Source organism: Malaclemys terrapin, chromosome 15 (assembly GCF_027887155.1).
Source record: "Malaclemys terrapin pileata isolate rMalTer1 chromosome 15, rMalTer1.hap1, whole genome shotgun sequence".
NCBI classification, from domain to species: Eukaryota; Metazoa; Chordata; order Testudines; family Emydidae; genus Malaclemys; species Malaclemys terrapin.
Genome location: NC_071519.1, coordinates 9,890,175 through 9,910,242, shown reverse-complemented (window position 1 = coordinate 9,910,242; position 20,068 = coordinate 9,890,175). Strand labels below are relative to the sequence as shown.

At 53.1% G+C, this 20,068-nt stretch overlaps 1 pseudogene; it reads left to right on the top strand.

Moving 5' to 3' along the window:
• Positions 1–20,068, top strand: part of LOC128822965 (zinc finger protein 850-like) — a 95,100-nt pseudogene that overhangs the window by 57,033 nt on the left and 17,999 nt on the right.

Genomic DNA, 20,068 nt, shown 5'->3' with positions numbered 1-20,068 from the left:
TGGGTGAGATTCCCCCCTCTTTCTCTCTCTCGGTTTTCTTTTCTACCTCCGGTATTAAGCTGGTTGCTTTTCTCTCTCTCTGAATTTTACTCTTTTGTGTTTTTAACTTCCCCCATTTCCTCTGCAGCAACGCTTCTTTTACCTAAGCTAGAGATCCCTGTAGTGCCCAAAAATACTATGGGGTTTGCTCATCAAGTGGGTTACTACCAGTACAATTGTAACGTGAAAGTAGGATAGGGACATGTTAAGCTTGGGGCGCATAAGGGTACCAGCTTGAAAGTGCTGATTGACCCAGTCCGCTCAGGGGTGTGTGTGTGTGTGTTTTCATCTAAGCCCTGGGGAACCTAGGTCCTGCAGGGTACCTCCATTGGGAGGGGACTTGGAGAAGGTAGGAGTAGAGCTCCATATGAACACACAAGTGACATAAGCAGCACATTAATAGAATTACAGCACACACACCACTCAGAAGAGTAACCCTAATCAATGAGCCTACCCCCAAAGTAACGGGCACATCTGGTAACAAATTGGTGGAGATACGTGGGCAGCACATGACCCTAATCATGTGGTAATTGTTGAATAGTTGCTCTGGAGTAGGGAAACTGAGGCACAGACCTGAGTAAGCTTTCTTTCTTTTCCTTTTTCAGACCAAGCTCCTTTAGCAAGGTCTCTCTCTCATAGACTATTTGGTAACCTTCTGTTAAGAATCATGCTTAGAATACCTGTAGAACTGTGAACTAAGGAGTTAAGAGTAGTGCCTTAAAAATATAGATTTTAGAAAGAACTGTTCATAGACTCATAGACTTTAAGGTCAGAAGGGACCATTATGATCATCTAGTCTGATCTCCCGCATGATGCAGGCCACAAAAGCTGACCCACCCACTCCTGGAATAATTCTCTCCCTTGACTCAGCTGTTGAAGTCCCCAAATCATGATTTAAAGACTTCAAGTCGCAGAGAATCCTCCAGCAAGCGACCCCTGCCCCATGCTGCGGAGGAAGGTGAAAAACCTGCAGGGCCTCTGCCAATCTACCCTGGAGGAAAATTCCTTCCCGACCCCAAATATGGCGATCAGCTGAACCCCGAGCATGCGGGCAAGATTCTCCAGCCAGACCCTCTGGAAAAAGTTCTCTGTAGTAACTTTTAATATCCCATCATTGACCATTGTTACTAATTACCAGCGATGGCACGTTATTGACCTATTGACTAAAATCACATTATCCCATCAAACCATCCCCTCCATAAACTTATCAAGCTTAATCTTAAAGCCAGAGAGGTCTTTCGCCCCTACTGTTTCCCTCAGAAGGCTGTTCCAGAACTTCACCCCTCTGATGGTTAGAAACCTTCGTCTAATTTCAAGCCTAAACTTCCCGACGGCCAGTTTATATCCATTTGTTCTCGTGTCCACATTAGTACTGAGCTGAAATAATTCCTCTCCCTCCCTGGTATTTATCCCTCTGATATATTTAAAGAGAGCAATCATATCCCCCCTCAGCCTTCTTTTGGTTAAGGTAAACAAACCGAGCTCCTCGAGTCTCCTTTCATACGACAGGTTTTCCATTCCTCAGATCATCCTAGTGGCCCTTCTCTGTACATGTTCCAGTTTGAATTCATCCTTTTTAAACATGGGAGACCAGAACTGCACACAGTACTCCAAATGAGGTCTCACTAGTGCCTTGTATAACGGAACCAGCACCTCCTTATCCCTACTAGAAATACCTTGCCTAATGCATCCCAAGACCGCATTAGCTTTTTTCACGGCCACGTCACATTGCCGACTCATAGTCATCCTGTGATCAACCAGGACTCCGAGGTCCTTCTCTTCTTCCGTTACTTCCAACCGATGCGTCCCCAGCTTATAACTAAAATTCTTGTTAGTCATCCCTAAATGCATAACCTTACACTTCTCACTGTTGGTGGGGATCATTAATGAAATAAGAACATAGAGATGGCTGAAAAGGACCTTTTTGCTGCTCGCTTGAGACAGGAGAAAACCAACAGGTTAGAGAGATGGGTAATGAAAAAGGGGAAATGTCCCCAGGAAAGGGGGTGTTTTAAGGGTGAGAATCCCCTGACTGAAGCTAGTCTGAGCTTTGAACAATATTGCACAACCTTTAAGCCACGTGGTAGTGCAAAGGATGCAACTGCTGCATGGGCATTATTTTATGCATGTCTGGACATGGTTGAAATGGTAAAGAGAGGGCAGGAACTAGAGCTTGAGAACAAGCAGTTACAACGACGTTTGAACAAATGTGAGACAGACAGGTGTGAATTGATAGCAGAAAAACTCAGAACAGTGACTGTACTTAGAGATATACAAGAGGAGAGAGACAAGGCCAGCAGGAATGCAGAACAGTATAGGAAAGAGTTAACACACACAAAAGTTCTGTTAGAAGAAGCAAGAGCAGCAACTCGCTTCTTGGCAGAAGAGAACAGGGCAGCAAAGGCAGCGGCAGACCATCAGGAGCGTGAGGCAAAGATTCGTAAATTGCGTGTCCAATTTAGCGCTCATAAGGGGGTGGTAGCAGCTGTAAGGTTGAGAGAGGATTGTGATTTGGAGCCCCCTGGGAAAATACAGATACCCCCTGATGCTGTCCCCAAAAACCCATTCAACCCCGATTGGCCACGAATGCATAATGTTGCCCCTGTTTCCACAAGGGAGGTTAAACACATAGTTGCAGGAGTCAATCTTCCCACAACAGAGCTGGTTACGGACGTAGTAAGGTGGTCTCCTAGTCAAGCCAAGGCTATTGCTGAGAGACTGGGGCCACTGAACCGTGACACAGCCGTTGCATGGCTGGCCTGTGTGTGGCAAATGTACCCCTCTGCTGATGGCATGGACTTAACCCAATTGGCTCAGTTATGCGCCTCTCCTTGTGATGCAGATGCTCTAGACATAGGCATAGGTTCTTGGGAGCGGACTGCCCCTGCACCCCGGGAATGGATGATAAGTGCTCTTAAAATATGACTGCCTGCATCTTCCCTTAAGAAACTGTACATAATGGAAGAGCAGAAACCAGGAGAGGCCCCAGAAGCTTACTGAATTCGAAAGAAAATGCTGGCAGCTCTCTCTGATTCATTACCACAGACAGAAGAGAATGGGATTATCACTTTCCAGAATCAGGGACACAAATTAGTACCGAGCACTTATGCAGGACTAAATTCTCAGACATGGGGACTGTGGATTTGGAACACCTAACCTGAAGTGAACTAGTGGCAAAAATCAAACAGGCAGGAGATTTGCTGTGAGAAACTGGTGTCTTGAAAAGACAAGTCAGCAAAAAGACTACCTCAGAGCTATCACATTTACAAATAATGGTCCTCACTCTGCCAGGCACCCTCCCAAACTTAATTCCCCTATCTCCCACAACCCTGGGCAGCGCCAACCCAAGGAACATGATTTGGAAGGAGATGGTGAATTTAGGGGAGGATATGGGAAAATATGATCGCCAGCCCCTCAGCATCCTGATTAATGCTTTGTCTCAGGTCATGCAAAGAACAGAGTTAATGCAGGGCGCTCCCCCACAACCCACTGCCCCAGTACAGAGTGCCTCCCCCACGCCCACTCCCTGTCAAAGCCAGATCCCTGCCCCCTCTTCTGAGTGGAGGCTCTGGGGCCTGGTCTACACTACGGGTTTAGGTCGACTTTAGCAGCGTTAAACCGAATTAAGCCTGGACACGTCCACACAACGAGGCCCTTTCTTTCGAATTAAAGGGCCCTTTAAACCGGTTTCTTTACACCACCTCCGACGAGGGGATTAGCGATAAAACCGGCCTTTGCGGGTCGGAATTGGGGTAGTGTGGACGGAATTCGATGTTATTGGCCTCCGGGAGCTATCCCACAGTGCTTCATTGTGACCGCTCTGGACAGCGCTCTCAACTCAGATGCACTGACCAGGTAGACAGGAAAAGACCCGCGAAGGTTTGAATTTCATTTCCTGTTTGCCCAGCGTGGAGAGCACAGGTGACCACGCAGAGCTCATCAGCACAGGTAACCGTCATGGAGTCCTCCCAGGATCGCAAAAGAGCTCCAGCATGGACCGAACGGGAGGTACGAGATCTGCTCGCCATATGGGGAGATGAAGCAGTGATAGCTGAACTCCGTAGCAGTAAAAGAAATGGAAAAGTATTAGAAAAGATCTCCAAGGCCATGAAGGACCGAGGCCATAACAGGGACACACAGCAGTGCCGCGTGAAAATTAAGGAGCTAAGGCAAGCCTACCACAAAGCCAGAGAAGCAAACGGAAGGTCCGGGGCAGAGCCGCAAACTTGCCGCTACTACGCGGAGCTGCATGCGATCCTAGGGGGTGCAGCCACCACTACCCCAACCGTGTGCTATGACTCTCTCACTGGAGAAACACACAGGGAAGACGGTTCGGGGAACGAGGAAGATGACGATGGAGGTACTGTAGGTAGCTCACAGCAGCAAGGAAGCAGAGAAACCGGTTTCCCCAACAGCCAGGATATGTTTGTGACCCTGGACCTGGAACCAGTAACCCCCGAACTCACCCAAGACCCTCAGGGCACACAGGAGACCTCTGGTGAGTGTAACTTTGTAAATATTTGTAAACATTACAAAAAAAAAGCAAGCAAGTCTGTTAACGTGTATGGGGATGGGGCGGAAATCCTCCAGGGACATCTCCAGAAAGCTCTCCTGGTTGAAATGGGGTGATTTTATTAAGGGGGACATTCAGAGGCGCCCGTTCCTGCTCTTCTGACCAGAAATGTTCCCCGCTGTTAACCACGCGGTGGGGGGGAGGGGTGAAGTGATCATCCCAGAGAATCGTGTGTGTGTGTGTGGGGGGGGGTGGTTTACTTGTGTTTGTGCCGCATGTTAACCGGGAAACCGCAGCCCCCTCCTTTTACATTGAAACCCCATTTTAAATGGACAACCCAATTCATCCTTGATATGGGAAATGCGCTGCTGTTTGCAACCTTTCCCGCATGTTAAGAAGGTTAAAAAAGCCAAAACACTGTGGCCTACGATGGCTGCCTGCAAGCCGAAATATGCGACCTTGTAATGAAAGAGTGTACCCATTGTTCCCTAAAATGTGTCCTTTTTAACCACCTCTCCCTTCTCCTCCACCAGCTGCAAATGTTTCTCCTTCGCAGAGGCTCGTGAACATTAGAAAGAGAAAACGTAAGACGAGGGACGAGATGTTCACGGAGCTGCAGATGTCCGCCCAGGCTGATAGAGCACAGCAGAATGCGTGGAGGCAGTCAATGACGGAGATGAGAAAAGCCCAATATGAACGAGAGGAGAGGTGGCGGGCTGAATCGCGGGAAGAACAGAGCAAGTGGCGGGCTGAAGACGATAGGTGGCGTCAGCTTGCAGACAGACGGCAAGAGGCAATGCTCCGTCTGCTGGAGCATCAAAGTGATATGCTCGAGCGTATGGTTGAGTTGCAGGAAAGGCAGCAGGAGCAGAGACCGCCGCTACAGCCCCTGTGTAACCAACAGCCCTCCTCCCCAAGTTCCATAGCCTCCTCACCCAGACGCCCAAGAACACGGTGGGGGGGCCTCCGTCCACCCAGTCACTCCACCCCAGATGATCGCCAAAGCATCAGAAGGCTGGCCTTCAATAAGAGTTAAAGTTTTAAAATGCAGTGTGTCCTTTTCCATCCCTCCTCCCCCACCCATCCCAGGCTACCTTGGCAATTATCCCCCTACCTCTGTAAGGAACTAATAAAGAATGCATGAATGTGAAAAAACAATGACTTTATTGCCTCTGCAAGGGGGAGGGGAGGGTGGGGTGGGGTGGTTGGTTTACAGGGAAGTAGAGTGAACCGGGTCGGGGGGGGGGGTTGGAGGGTTCATCAAGGAGAAACAAACAGAAGTTTCACACAGTAGCCTGGCCAGTCACAAAACTCGTTTTCAAAGCTTCTCTGATGCGCACCGCGCCCTGCTGTGCTCCTCTAACCGCCCTGGTGTCTGGCTGCGCGTAATCAGCGGCCAGGCGAGTTGCCTCAACCTCCCACCCCGCCATAAAGGTCTCCCCCTTACTCTCACAGATATTGTGGAGCGCACAGCAAGCAGCAATAACAATAGGGATATTCTTTTCGCTGAGGTCTGAGCGAGTCAGTAAGCTGCGCCAGCGCGCTTTTAAACGTCCAAATGCACATTCCACCACCATTCGGCACTTGCTCAGCCTGTAGTTGAACAGGTCCTGACTCCTGTCCAGGCTGCCTGTGTACGGCTTCATGAGCCATGGCATTAAGGGGTAGGCTGGGTCCCCAAGGATCACGATAGGCATTTCAACATCCCCAATGGTCACTTTCTGGTCCGGGAAGAAAGTCCCTTCCTCCAGCTTTCGAAACAGAGCAGAGTTCCTGAAGACGCGAGCATCATGTACCTTTCCCGGCCATCCCACGTTGATGTTGGTGAAACGTCCCTTGTGATCCACCAGGGCTTGCAGCAGCATTGAAAAGTACCCCTTGCGGTTTACGTAGTCGGTGGCTTGGTGCTCCGGTGACAAGATAGGGATATGGGTTCCGTCTATGGCCCCGCCACAGTTTGGGAATCCCATTTCAGCAAAACCATCCACTATTGACTGCACGTTGCCCAGAGTCACTACCCTTGCTATCACCAGGTCTTTCATTGCCCTGGCAAATTGGATCACAGCAGCCCCCACCGTAGATTTGCCCACTCCAAATTGATTCCCGACTGACCGGTAGCTGTCTGGCGTTGCAAGCTTCCACAGGGCTATCGCCACTCGCTTCTCAACTGTGAGGGCTGCTCTCATCTTGGTATTCTGGCGCTTCAGGGCAGGGGAAAGCAAGTCACAAAGTTCCATGAAAGTGGCCTTACGCATGCGAAAGTTTCGCAGCCACTGGGAATCGTCCCATACCTGCAGCACGATGCGATCCCACCAGTCTGTGCTTGTTTCCCGGGCCCAGAATCGGCGTTCCACGGTATCAACCTGCCCCAGTGACACCATGATTTCCACATTGCTGGGGCCTGTGCCTTGTGAGAGGTCTATGGCCATGTCAATTTCCTCATCACTCTCGTCGCCGTGCTGCAATCGCCTCCTCGCCTGGTCCAGGTTTCGCCTTGGCATGTTCTGGCTCTGCATATACTCCAGGACAATGCGCGTGGTGTTCATAGTGCTCATAATTGCCGCGGTGATCTGAGCGGGCTCCATGATCCCAGTGCTAGCTATGGCGCCTGGTCAGAAAAAAGGCGCGAAAGTAGTATCTGATGGACCAGGAGAAGGAGGGCGGGAGGGAGGGAGGGAGGGAGGGAGGGCCAAGTGACGACATGGCGTACAGGTACAGGAACAGGGAGAAACACAAACAACTGTCACACAGAATGGTCCCCCCAAAGATTAAACTGGAAACCCTGGGCTTAGCAGGCCGTTGATTTCACGGAGGAAGGGGAAGCAAATGAACACAGAATAAATCTATTTTTTACATCTTAAGGTGGCAGCCGACGCTGCAGCATGAGTGACAGCCATACCAGTACGATGATGATGGGTACCAATCATAATATACCATCATCTGCCAAAAGGCAAGGGGCTGCTGCTGTGTAGCAATGCAGCCCCATGTCTGCCAGCCCCACGTCCGCCAGCACCCAGCATCGCCCTCGGCCTCTTCTGGGTGCTTAGCAGACAATATTGGGCAATTGGCAGAAAATAGTACATTATGACTGGTAACCGTCATCATCGAGACAGTAGCATGTCTGCCCAGGTGGCCATGATTGACAGCCACTCCAGTACGACGACGACGGGTACCAGTCATAATATACCATCGCCTGGAAGGGGCTGGTGCAATGCAGCCCTACGGCTGCCAGCCCCACGGCTATCACTCATGCTACACCGTCTACTGCCAAAAGGCAGTTAGCAGCTGCTGCTGTGTAGCAATGCAGTCCCACGTCTGCCGGCACCCAGAGGACATATGGTGACGGTGAGCTCAGCTGTGCTGAGCGGGCTCCATGTTGTCTGCACAGGTAACCCAGGTAACCCAGGTAAAAAGGCGCGAATCTATTGTCTGCCGTTGCTGTGACGGGGGAGGGAGGGGCCTGACGACATGTACCCAGAACCGCCCGCGACACTGTTTTGCATCATCCGGGCATTGGGATCTCAACCCAGAATTCAAAGAAAAGGCGTGAACCGCTTCGCGGCTCGAGCTGTGGCGCAAACGTAGTATCTGACGGCCTAGGGGAAGGAGGGAGGGGGGCCGAGTGACGACATGGCGTACAGGCACAGGGAATTAAAATAAAGAACGGTGGCTGTGCATCAGGGAGAGACACAAACAACTGTCACAGACTGGTCCCCCCCAAAGATTAAACTGAAAACCCTGGGTTTAGCAGGCCGTTGATTTGACGGAGGGAGGGGGAAGCAAATGAATACAGAGAAAATCTATTTTTTACATCTTAAGACGACGGTGCAGCGTGACTGATAGCCCTCGGCATCTTTCTGGGTGCTTGGCAGCAAATACGGGGCGGTGTATGACGATGGTCTTCAGGCCTATTGCACGAGCTGCTGCTCAGGGAAGACTCTGCTAATGTGCGATGACCCGACTTGTAATAGGCCGGCTAACAGTCATAATACACCATTTACTGCCAAAAGGCAAGCCCCACGGCTGCCAGCACCCAGATCGCCGATGAAGGCTACCAGTCTACTGCACCGTCTACCGCCAAAAGGCAGTTAGCAGCTGCTGCTGTGTAGCAATGCAGTCCCACGTCTGCCGGCACCAAGAGGATATATGGTGACGGTGAGCTCAGCTGTGCTGAGCGGGCTCCATGTTGTCTGCACAGGTAACCCAGGTAACCCAGATAAAAAGGCGCAAATCTATTGTCTGCCGTTGCTGTGACGGGGGAGGGAGGGGCCTGACGACATGTACCCAGAACCGCCCGCGACACTGTTTTGCATCATCCGGGCATTGGGATCTCAACCCAGAATTCCAAGGGGCGGCGGAGACTGCGGGAACTGTGGGATAGCTGTGGGATAGCTACCCATAGTGCAATGCTCCGGAAGTCGACGCTAGCCTCGTACTGTGGACGCGGTCTGCCGACTAGAGCACCTAGAGCATTTTATTGTGTGGACATACACAATCGGCTGTATACAACCGATTTCAATAAAACCGGCTTCTATAAATTCGAACTAATTTCGTAGTGTAGACATACCCTGGGAGTCTGACGATCAGTAGGGGTGTCCGGTTCCCCACAGGCCTCCCCAGCTGATTGCAAGACGTCAGTGCGACGTATGGAGGAGACCCACTGTGAGGGCTACAGTGGGGAACCCAGGGATGTTAGCCCAATTGCCAGCGGACAGGATCTCCGAAGGGAGACCCACCACTAAACAGGTTCAGCTCAGCGAGTATGAAGGAGAAACTGTCTCCCATGGTTTGTCTCTTGGGAGTGGCAATTTGCCTGTTAAAAAAGCCATCCCAATCTCCCATGTGGTCTGTGACAAGGGGGAGGGAAGTTCAAACTGTTTGTCTAGTCAGAAAAGCAGTTTAACTGTTGGGGGAGAAACTGTCTCCAGTGTTCTGTCTGTGGAGCAGGCAGAAGGTACCTCTCAGCTTATGCTGATTGAGGATATGGCAGTTGTCTCAGAAGTCGTTCTGGACTCAACTGAAACCCAGAAAGATGCTCAGGAAGATGTTTCTGTAGAGCAACCCCTAGCTAAAAAGGGAAAGGACAAAATTTCTGGAGAAAATGAATTGTTGCCTAAAAGTGCTCCTGAAGGAATAAAACCTCAGGATAGCTTTTGCAAGCAGTTTGCTGTAACTGAAGGGTGTGGAAGTGGGTTGATTGAGTTAGCTCAGAATTAATCATTGCCTGTAGCAAGCAACAGTGTGGGTGCTGAGAAATTTGGTTTCTCAACTGTGTATGAATCCACTGACTTTGTTTTAGAAAAATCCAGGGTGAAAGCCATCCCTACTAAAACCGACACTGCCTCTGTCACTGCTAAGCAGTTCTTTACATGCACCTGGGATGGCCACTGCTCTGTTGTGAATCGGGCCAGCCCCAGTGTGTATCAGGTAGAAATCCTGAATGGGAAAAATGGGAACCCTGGTGAAAATGGTTTCATTCTTCACAGCTCAAAGAATGGAAGGACCCTAAAAACTGTCTTCTCCATCCTGTCGGCCACCCTTCTTGGCCAGCAAGAAGGAACGGCTTTGAGCCGTTGGAAAATACGCATCGAGTGAGCTGGTCAGTGCCGACCCCGATGTTAAGACAGGAAAAGGCCAGAAAAGTCCTTGACTTATTATGGCCACACTCACGTAGGTCACCACTTCATGTTCACCCTGTAATATTGATCCCAGATTCTCCCAGGATATAAGCGGGGAATGGGGGGGAGTGTGGGAAGTTTTTCTCTCTTCTCTGCCCCCTCACAGGTCCCGTACATGAGCCATGACATCCCACCGGTGCACCAGCCCCCTGCTGTTCATAAGTGTCTGGAGTCTGATGCTATCCAGGCTCTATGCTGTACCTGGGATCCCTCTGAGCCTCTGGAGGTGCTTGCCAGCTGGAGCCCAGGAAGCAAAATTGCCGTGCCACATGCATGGATTCTGTGGGAATGGGAGCAACCCCCTGGCCCTGCAGCATTGCTACCAGTTCGAACGGGACAAACACACCCAGTGACAGCCTCCTGGGTGGTGAAAGGTGCAGGGTAGCCCTGGTTTCTTCCGCTGTTTGGGGAATAACCATGCCCCTATGTGTCCTCATTGTCATTGGAATTCAGGCACCTCCGTTACCCGGAGAGGAACTGCAGCTGTCTCTGATCCCGCCAACAGGCAGAAATATCACCCGGTTCCTCGTGAACTGGGAACCACTGAACTGGACTTTAGCTGGACATGACTTGATTCAGCGAGGTCCCCCAGACTGGGTAGTTCAATTAAAGGACACACATTGTGACAAGCTCAGGCCAGCAATTTGGTTTAAATTCTATGGACATATTGCCATTTCGGAGGGATTTCATGAGCCCGGTTTGTACAGAATGGAATTGGGCCAACAACAAAAAAAACAGTTTTAAATTTCTACTCTCTGATCACAAACCTTGCCCCCTTCCGACATTTAAGAGCCCCAATTTCAGGACCCCATGGGTTAAAATTGGATCAACAAGAACATTTGGTTCTTCAACCTCAGACTTCTCTGAAGGACGTTCAAATCCACTCAGAGGGCATGAATATCTCTCACATTGCACCTGCATGTGCTCCCTGGATTGGAACTAGCCATAAGGACTGGGATGAATGGGTAACCTGGGAATAAGTCTCATTGTTCCTTCGATGTTATCCAGGAAGAGGGGTCTGTTATTGTCTATGGTAAAGCATGTGTGTAAGGACAAGATGTAATATTGTATTGATTAATGGACATTGGGTCCAACCCATGGAGCCTTATGTTAATCGCTGTTTCTATAATATAACCACCATTGTTAGTTGTGATATTAAGTTTACGGTGCCTATATGGATTGTACAACATTTAAATGTCTACCCTGAGCTCTACAAGGAGGTTTCTCCCATTTCACTGGGAATGGGTCTCATTGACATTAAGGTAAAAACACAGGCCATCACTCTTGGTGGGAGACTTTGCTTGGTTGGAGCCCCAGTGCAACAGGTCTTCTAAATATCATGCTTCACCCCATTGTGGTGATCATTGGTTTCCAAATTATACTAGCAATTGGTCTGATTCGGCTGGTTTGTTTGATGCGGCGGCTGCAATGGATGGAAGATCAGATCACGGAGGAAGGAGGTGATGGGGATACTCGCTCAGTGCAAGCACCCCATCAACGGGGGACTTGATACCAGTCAGCTCTGTGTTTTTGGGGAACCAGGGCGCAGTATCTAGCCAGTCTGACTCATGAAAGACACCCCCCCCCCCCAGTCTCTCTTGGAACCAAAACGGATCAGAGAAAAGGCTCGCAGAGAACAGTGAAGGGCGTTGGGAGACACACCTCGACCCCTCCTGACAAGGTGACAAGATTAAAACATCTCAATTAGCATAAAGAATGAAGAACCGAGACAACTCCCCTAGTCTCATCTGCATGAAAGATTGGACTGGAATTAGCATAAAGAATGAGGAACAGAGAACCGCACTGAACTCTGGGACCAAAAAAAGCACTGCATCATGGGAATCTCTGCTCCAGATGCTAATGAACCTACGCCTGCCCACACCCAGCTCAGCAATTATCAGACCAATTCTAGTAATAAATCTGTAATTGGTATCCAAAATACTGAAGCAGTCTAGTTGCCTTGTGAGCTCCCTGGAAGAAAACACCACCCATAGCCAAGAGTGATCAGCTCCTATTGTCTAACCTAAAGAAAACCCTTGAATCATCAGTTTACCCATAAACAAATCTAGGGTTCTTCCTTGAACCATTGTATTTTCTCTACTAAAACCCCTACCTGTGCCCAAGTCAGTGTTCTTCTTCGAGTGATTGCTCAGGTGTATTCCACAGTAGGTGTGCGTGCTCGCCACGTGCACCGGCGCCAGAAGTTTTTCCCCTAGCAGTACCCGTAGGGGGAGCGCCCCCCTCTCCCGCAATCCCTAGGGTGGTGCCACCTTGGTGCGCTATAAGGGGCGCCACGCAGTCCCCCCACCCTCAGTTCCTTCTTGCCGCCAGTGAAGGTGCATCGGAACTTCGCAGCTCCAGCTTCGCTGCAGCTCATCCATAGTGTTCTATTTAGTACCTGTAGCTACTTAGTTTTCAAGTGAGTTTAGTTAGTTAGTTAGAGTGCCCGGGCCGGGGCATGCCCCGAGCCCCAGGTTTTAAGTCATGCGACACTTGCAGGCGTTCTATGCTGAGGAGTGACCCGCACGCGGACTGTTGACACTTTGGGTGAGACCCATATCAGCGATGGTTGCAAGATCTGCAAGTCGTTCAAGCCCTGGATGAAATGAGAAAGGGACTTTCGACTCCAGGCCATCCTGATGGAGTCGGCACTGGCCCCGACTCCGGCGCGCTGCTCTGAGTCAGCACCAGGCACCGTGACGTTGGCACGTGGCGATCCCCCGGCTTTCGTCCAGTCAGCACCACTCCCCATCCTCGGGGCATAAGAGGGTCAAGACGACGCCATCGACGCAGCAGTACCATGGTGCACTGGGGCAGAGGCTAGACCCACATCGGGCAGTCCTCGATCCCCTTCGGCCTCCAGGCCTCCGACTCACATTGAGTGGAGCAGCCCGGCCCCATCGACACAGGTCTCTCTGGATGTCCGGATGCCTTCCACGCCAGAGGCTTTGCAAGCGGCCCGAGATATCTTGTCCCTGCCAGTACCTGGAGCGCCACCAACGTCAGTTCCACACTCCAGAGGCAAGCCATCGCCGGGCTCTCTGCAGTCGCCCCCAGAGCAGTACCGGTTACAGTCGAGGGAACATTCCCGACACCGTTCACCGTCCAGTGGCACTCCAGGGCGGAGTCCACATGGATCACCCTCGACACCTGCAAGGCTCTCTGGCTGGGTGCCATCGGCCCGGGACTCCAGGCACCGCTCCATGTCAGGGAGCACACCCCGACGGGAAAAGGGGGACATTGCCCAAGGTCCCCGTCCAGAAAGTGTTACCGCAGCCGGTCGTAGCACAGACGTCGTCGCCGCTCCCGCTCAGAGTCCCGTTCAGAGTCTCCTCCACAATACCGCCTCCGTAGTCCTGGGCGTCGATCGCTGGCACCGCGCCGTCGCAGGGCCGCCCGTCGGAGTCGTTCCAGGAGCAGCAGTTACCATCGGTACCGGTCCTCTAGCTCCAGGTCGCGGTCCCATGGACAACGTCGTTCCCGGCACTGCCGCTCCTCCAGGTCTCGATGCAGTGGAGACTCGTTTGTCAGCCCAACCTTGGCTAGGAGCCATCCCTCCGTCAGCCAAGCTGTCCAGGCAGAGCAGAAAGGCCTTCAGTGCTGCAGCAGGTGCAGTGGCACCGGGCCTTGTGGACGGGACAATGGTACCAGTGGGCACTGTGACCCCCGGCGCAGTCCCCGGTGGGGCTGTGCTCGGTGGCTGGGGCCTCAGAGGCACCATCAACCTCCCTCTCCAGGCCCCCATGTAAGATGTCGGTGGGAAGCACATCTTCGGTGCCATGCCTGGAGGCCGACCAAGTGGTGGACCCTCTCGTCTCGGTGCCGGCCTCCTCGCCCTCCCAGGAAGTGGTGATAGCAGCCCCACCCCCCTCGGTCCCACAGGAGGACTTTCGGGCCAACCAGGACCTCCTTAAAAAGGTGGCCTCAAACCTTCACCTCCAAGCTGAGGAGGTGGAGGAGCCCTTGGACTCACTGTTTAACGTGTTGTCCTCTTCTACCCCGGGCAGGGTGGCCTTGCCCCTCCATGACGGGGTGGCAAAGATCTCCAATGCCCTGTGGCAAACTCCGGCCTCGTTGGCTCCCATATCTAAGAGAGCGGCGCGCAAGTACTTTATACCGGCTATGGGATCATTTAGCATGTTGGGTTGCCACCCATCTGGAATATCTACATCTAGCCACCATTGTTGGGGTGTTCTCACATCCCTTCCCATCACTACTACAAAGGGAGTATAGCCATGACTCGCTGGGACCGACCTTAAGGCCATTAGAATCATAGACAGGTTTTCATCCCAATCTTTTCCATTTTCTTTTACCATTTTTCTTAAAGCATCCTTTAGAGTGCTGTTAGTTTGTGCCACTTGTCCTGAGGACCGGGGGTGGCCCGCAATATGGAACCTTTGCTAAATGCCTAATAATTTACACATTTCCTGCAGAGTTTCCCCAATGAAGTGTGGGCCTTGGTCTGAGTTGATTTCTTTGGCTAAACACAACATTAAACGATTGCAGGGCTGTAGTCAAAGCTGTGTTGGTTTTTAGTGGGATGGCGTCTATCCATTTTGTAAAGGGATCGACAATCCCCAAACAATACTTGTTATTTGCGTGTGACTAGTAGTCCAATATCGTCCATCTGAAACTGGCCCCACGGACCCTCAATCATTTGGTAAACAATGGGACCCTTTTGTACCTGGGGGCTGGAATTGACCATAGCACACGGCAAACAATTATTACACCACCGCTTTACAGCTTCCTTTAGGGTGGGCCACCACCCTGGGTCTTTGATCCTATCCAGAATTTCATCCACCCCAAAATGCCCTTGCTTATGCACATATTGAATCAATTCAGTCCTGACTTTCTTAGGCACTAACCACCTTTTAAGCTGTTCCCCAAGGTCTGAGTCACGCTCAGTGACCCACACTACCCCTCCAGGGTCTTTATGTACATGCCATTTTCCTATGATTGTTTTTTGCTTCAGTCATCATTCAATTTCATCATCCCCATCCTGTAAGGCTTGAAATCCAACGTCTCTGGGCTTGTCACCTGCTTTTGTGCTCTGGTTACTGCTTTGATTGCCTCTTCCTTGCCTTGTGTTAACAAGGCCGCTTGTTTGGCTAACACATCTGCCCTGTTATTCCAAAATCCTTCCTCGCTCCCTGGTTTCTGATGTGCTTCCACACGTGTTACACAAGTGTCTCCCTTTCTTCCCTTTCTTAAAACAGCCACTTACTCCCAGTACTGTTCATGAGCTACTGGTTTTCCATCTCTTGGGCACATACCCCTAGCTGCCCAAATGGGTAGTCACACCACTACTGCTCTGAACACCCAGTCCCTGAAGGAGTTGGAAAAACACTGCAGAGGGCTGGGGCTGTGAAGGGGAGCAAAACCCTGGCTGACTGGGGGAAGTGGCTGCAGCTGGGGCCATGCCCCAAACCAAGCAACTGGGCCTTATAAGAAGGCCAGGGAAGCCAGAGGGAGCAGTCTCTCTCTGATTGGAGAGGGAAACAGGCCTGGCTGCTTGGGAACTCAGGGGACCTAGAGGGAGGCAGGGCTGGGGAAAGGCCTTAGGAGCTGGGAAGCCCTAAACCAGCAACTCCCCAGGCTGCAGGGCCTCACCGTTGCCCTCAACCCCCTGGTCATGGAAGCTGCAAATGAGGCTGGTATCCCCACTCAACCCTGCAACACCTGGTTCATCTTCTGCTCCATCTTGGGGTCCCCCCGCTGCACCGCCCCAAAATCCAGCTCGCTGGCGTCACCCTGCATCTGGGGGGAGATGAGGGGGTTACCCCAATACCAATCACTCAACACCGACCCTCTGATACAGCCCCGACCACCCCAGCCTAATCCCCTTAAAACCCCCAACTCCAGCTTTCTGGCGTTATCTCAATGCACCTGGGGGAGATGGGGGGGGGAGGTCACCGCATCACCAATCACCTGACATGGACCCTCTTATACAGCCCCGATGCCCCCAGCCTAATCCCCCAACATCACCTTAAATCCAGGTTGCTTGTGCTGCCCCCCATACCTGGGAAGGAAGAGCTGGGAGGGTCCCCAACCCAGATCCTCACACCCAGCCCTACTACCACCCCACTGTTGTCCCCCTGTATTTGGGGGGGATATAGGGATCACCCCCAACAAAGCCCTGATTCCCCCACACACATTGCCGCCAACAGTCCTCTCCTCTCAGTTTGGGGGAAGCATGTGGGGGCACTGTCCAGGCAATGAAGGGAGCACAGAGGACTGTGTGGGCCTCATTGGGAGGGGGTGGGCTGGGGGGCCACTGGGGAGAACCTGAGGGGTGCATAGGGAGAAGCTGTGGGGGAGGGACTGGGTGGGTCCCAATGTGGCCATGGGAGGGTATGAGAGGAGGGAGCCTGGGGGGAAACAGGGGGTCAGGGCTGTAAGGGACCAGGGAGGGAACAGAGTGCCCCTGGGAAGGCAGGTGGTGGCATCAGTTAGGGGCACTGTGGGAGAAGCGCAGGCAGCAGGTGGGGATGGAGCATTGCCATGGGCTTTGCTGAACACCCCCCAGCACCCAAGAGCCAGACCCCCTGTCCCCATCCCCCAGGTCCCCTTCCCACTCACTGCAATGGAAGAGGTTGTACCCCTCCACTCTGATCCGGTACAGGGGGCCCCCCACCTTCACTGCCTGTATCCCTGGGGGGAGCTGTCCGACCCCACAGCCTGGGGGGATGCCTCTCCCTCACCCCTATTCCCCTTGCAAGGGGCAGGAGCTGTAGGGCTGGCCAGGACGGTGAGGGAAGATCTGGGGCTGGATGGCTGCCCCCTCACTCAGCATGGGGCACCCCTGGGGGAAGAGAAAGGGATTTTGAGGGAAGGGGCAGGGGTGCTTTCCAGGCTGGGGGGGGGAACCTTACCAGGCTGGGGGGGCTTCTTGGGCATGTGAATGCCCTCTAGATGAACATGACAGACTTGATTCACTCACGGCACCACCCATTAGGGAGCTGCTGGCCAAAGGAGCAGGCGAACCCTGCATGGGACAGGGGGAGGTTAGAGACCAGAGACACTCCCTCCCCCCCACAAACCCCCTCCCTCTGCCTCTCTCCACTGGGCTCCACAGCCCTTTAGAGCCCAGCACTTCCCCTGCCCAGCTTGTTAAACATCCCTCCCCCCCCCCACTCCCACCCAGAGCTCCTCAACCCAAGCCCAGCACTGTCCTCACACACCCTGACCAACCCCCCTCTTAGAAGAAGCTTGTGGGGCCGGGAAGCTAAGAGTTAAACGGGGGGAAGAAGAGCAGCAGTGTGGGAGCCCTACTGAACCGCCCACTCCAGTGCTCATGCGGCCAGACTCTGGATGGGGAGTGGGGGCTAGTGGTTAGAGTGGTGGTTTTCTCCCTAGCCCTGGGAGGGGAGTGGGCTCTGTGATGGTGTCAGGCCAGAGGCCAGTTCTTGCCCAGGTTGCAGGCGTTAGCTATGAACTGACCAACTCCTAGCCGGAGACCAGCTCAGGTCATCGGTGTGTTCGTTTTTCTCAAAATGGTTATGTCTTCCATGAAGGCCTTTAGACTTTATGAAACGCGGGTAAGGGCTGCTGCCGGCATGAATCGCAGTTGCAATGTCTGTATCCCAGGCTAGCAGGAAAGATGGAAGTTTTGCGTTATAACTTTGGAAATGTTTGCTCTGAACCTGTGAACCTGTGAACGGGAATCATCCGCCGGCCCTCCCAGAAGGACGAGCAAAATCAGCTGGGCCGTGCGGGATCATCACAACACACGGGACTGGTCAATGGCCCGGTCGCACCTGGGAAACGCTACGTGGCAGGGAGCTCGTCCTGCGGGCTTGGAAGCTGACTGAAGGAAATAAAGCCACAGGGAAATTTTCCATCTTTTTGGCTGCTTGAACTCAGAGAGGCCAGAGACCACCCGGGGCTGCATCCTGCGTTTGCCCTGAAAGACATTTTGAACCGACAGATCACTAAGACTCAGTCACTCTTCGGATTTAGCTGGTAACTCGTGGTGTAGACGTCGGCTTGTAAATAACACTGATTCCTTTGTCCTAGTTTATTCCAGGAGTGGCTCCAGGCATTGTCTTTGGTGGGAGATCCAGGAGACCCGTTGATCTGGGGGAAGTGACTGGAGGCAACCTGAACATGGTGAGATTTTTTGGTGTAAGTGACAATCAATCACTGAATGTAGTTTGTCCAGGTGGCAAGATAGACTCGACGGGAACTGTCTGTGATGCCATGAGGAGACAGGTACAGCGATCCAAGAGTTCACAGTTGTCACTGACTTGGTAAAATGGAATCACGGAACACACAACCGGTTTGGGGTATCTGCCCCTAGTTTTGACAGGCCGCCGTGAGCGTCAGGAGCAACTCCAGACAGCATGACGGGGCCTAGTAACGTTAGAGCAGGGGGCTGGGAGCTAGGACTCCTGGGTTCTTTCTCCAGCCCTGTCACTGTTGCCTGCAGGAAATTCCTTGAGTGTTATTCCTGTTTGCAGGGGGCAAACTGAGGGATAGAAACATTCCCTGCTGTCTGACTGGGTGGGGAGGACTGACTGCCAGAGTTTAGCGTCCCAGATTCAGAGAGTCTAAGGCCAGAGGGGATGACTGTGATCCTCTAGTCCAGGGTTGGGCAAACTTTGTGGCCCGAGGGCCACATCTGGGTATGGAAATTGTACGGTGGGCCATGAATGCTCACAAAACTGGGGGTTGGGGTGCAGGAGGGGGTGCGGGCTCCAGCTGGGGGTGCAGGCTCTGAGGTGGGATTGAGGATGAGGGGTTGCGGGTGCAGGAGAGTGCTGCGGGCTGGGTAAGAACCTGCCTTTAAGTCTTAAAGGTGCCACAGGACCCTGTGCTGCCCCTCACACACTCACTCTCGCCCCCGGATTCCCCGCAATGGCCCCCTGCAGACTGCCACCCCCCAGCCCCGCATTGTGGATCTGGGCGGGGCCGGATGACGTGCCGTGTCCAACGTTCGCGGCGCGCGCCGCTGCTCCAACCGCCCTAACGGTAATAACCCCCCCACCTCGCGCGAGGGGGAGGGGCTACGTCATGGCTCGCGCCGCTGCTCCAACCGCCCTGAGGGACAGGGCCGGCTTTAGGAAGTGCGGGGCCCCGGCAGGGATGACTAAAAAAAAAAAAAACCACGTAAAAAAACATGTGGGGCTTGTTCTCACCGGGCGGCGCTCCTAGTCTTCGGCGGTGGGTCCTTCACTCGCTCTGGGTCTTCAGCGGCACTGAAGGACCTGCTGCCGAAGTGCTGCCGAAGACCCGGAGCGCCACCGGGTGAGTAAAAATTAAAAAGGAGCCTCTAGCCAGGGAAGGGATTCTCAGCCACTTCTTTCTCCCCTCCCCACCGGCGGCCCTGCCACTGGGCGCGGGGCCCTCTTAGGCGCAGGGCCCGATTCGGGGGAATTTGTGGAATTGGCCTAAAGCCGGCCCTGCTGAGGGAACTCCCCTCCAGGGAGCCCCACGGCTCGGCTCGGCACATAACGCGCTACGTCACCGGGCTGCTGCCAGCGACCTCACAGCCCGGCCCCGCCCACCTATAAGAGTAGATGGGCCTAGGGGCCCTGCCCCCTTCCGTGCGCTAGTCAACGAGCCTCGCGCGGGCAGCGGGGGTCACGCACCGGGCTCGGGCTCTGTCACGCGTTCCACAGCCCCGCCCCCAGCCAGAGACCCCGCCCTCCCTGCTCCAGTATCGCCGAGAACTGACCCCTCTCGCCCGCCGTAGCTGGGCTGGGGGGTCTCCCCCCACAGGTGCACCCCCAAATCCCCCCCCGAGACCTGACCCCCCTCTCGCCCACCATAATTGCGCTGGGGTCTCCCCCACCCCCACAGGTGCACCCCAAATCCCCCCAGGAACTGACACCCCCTC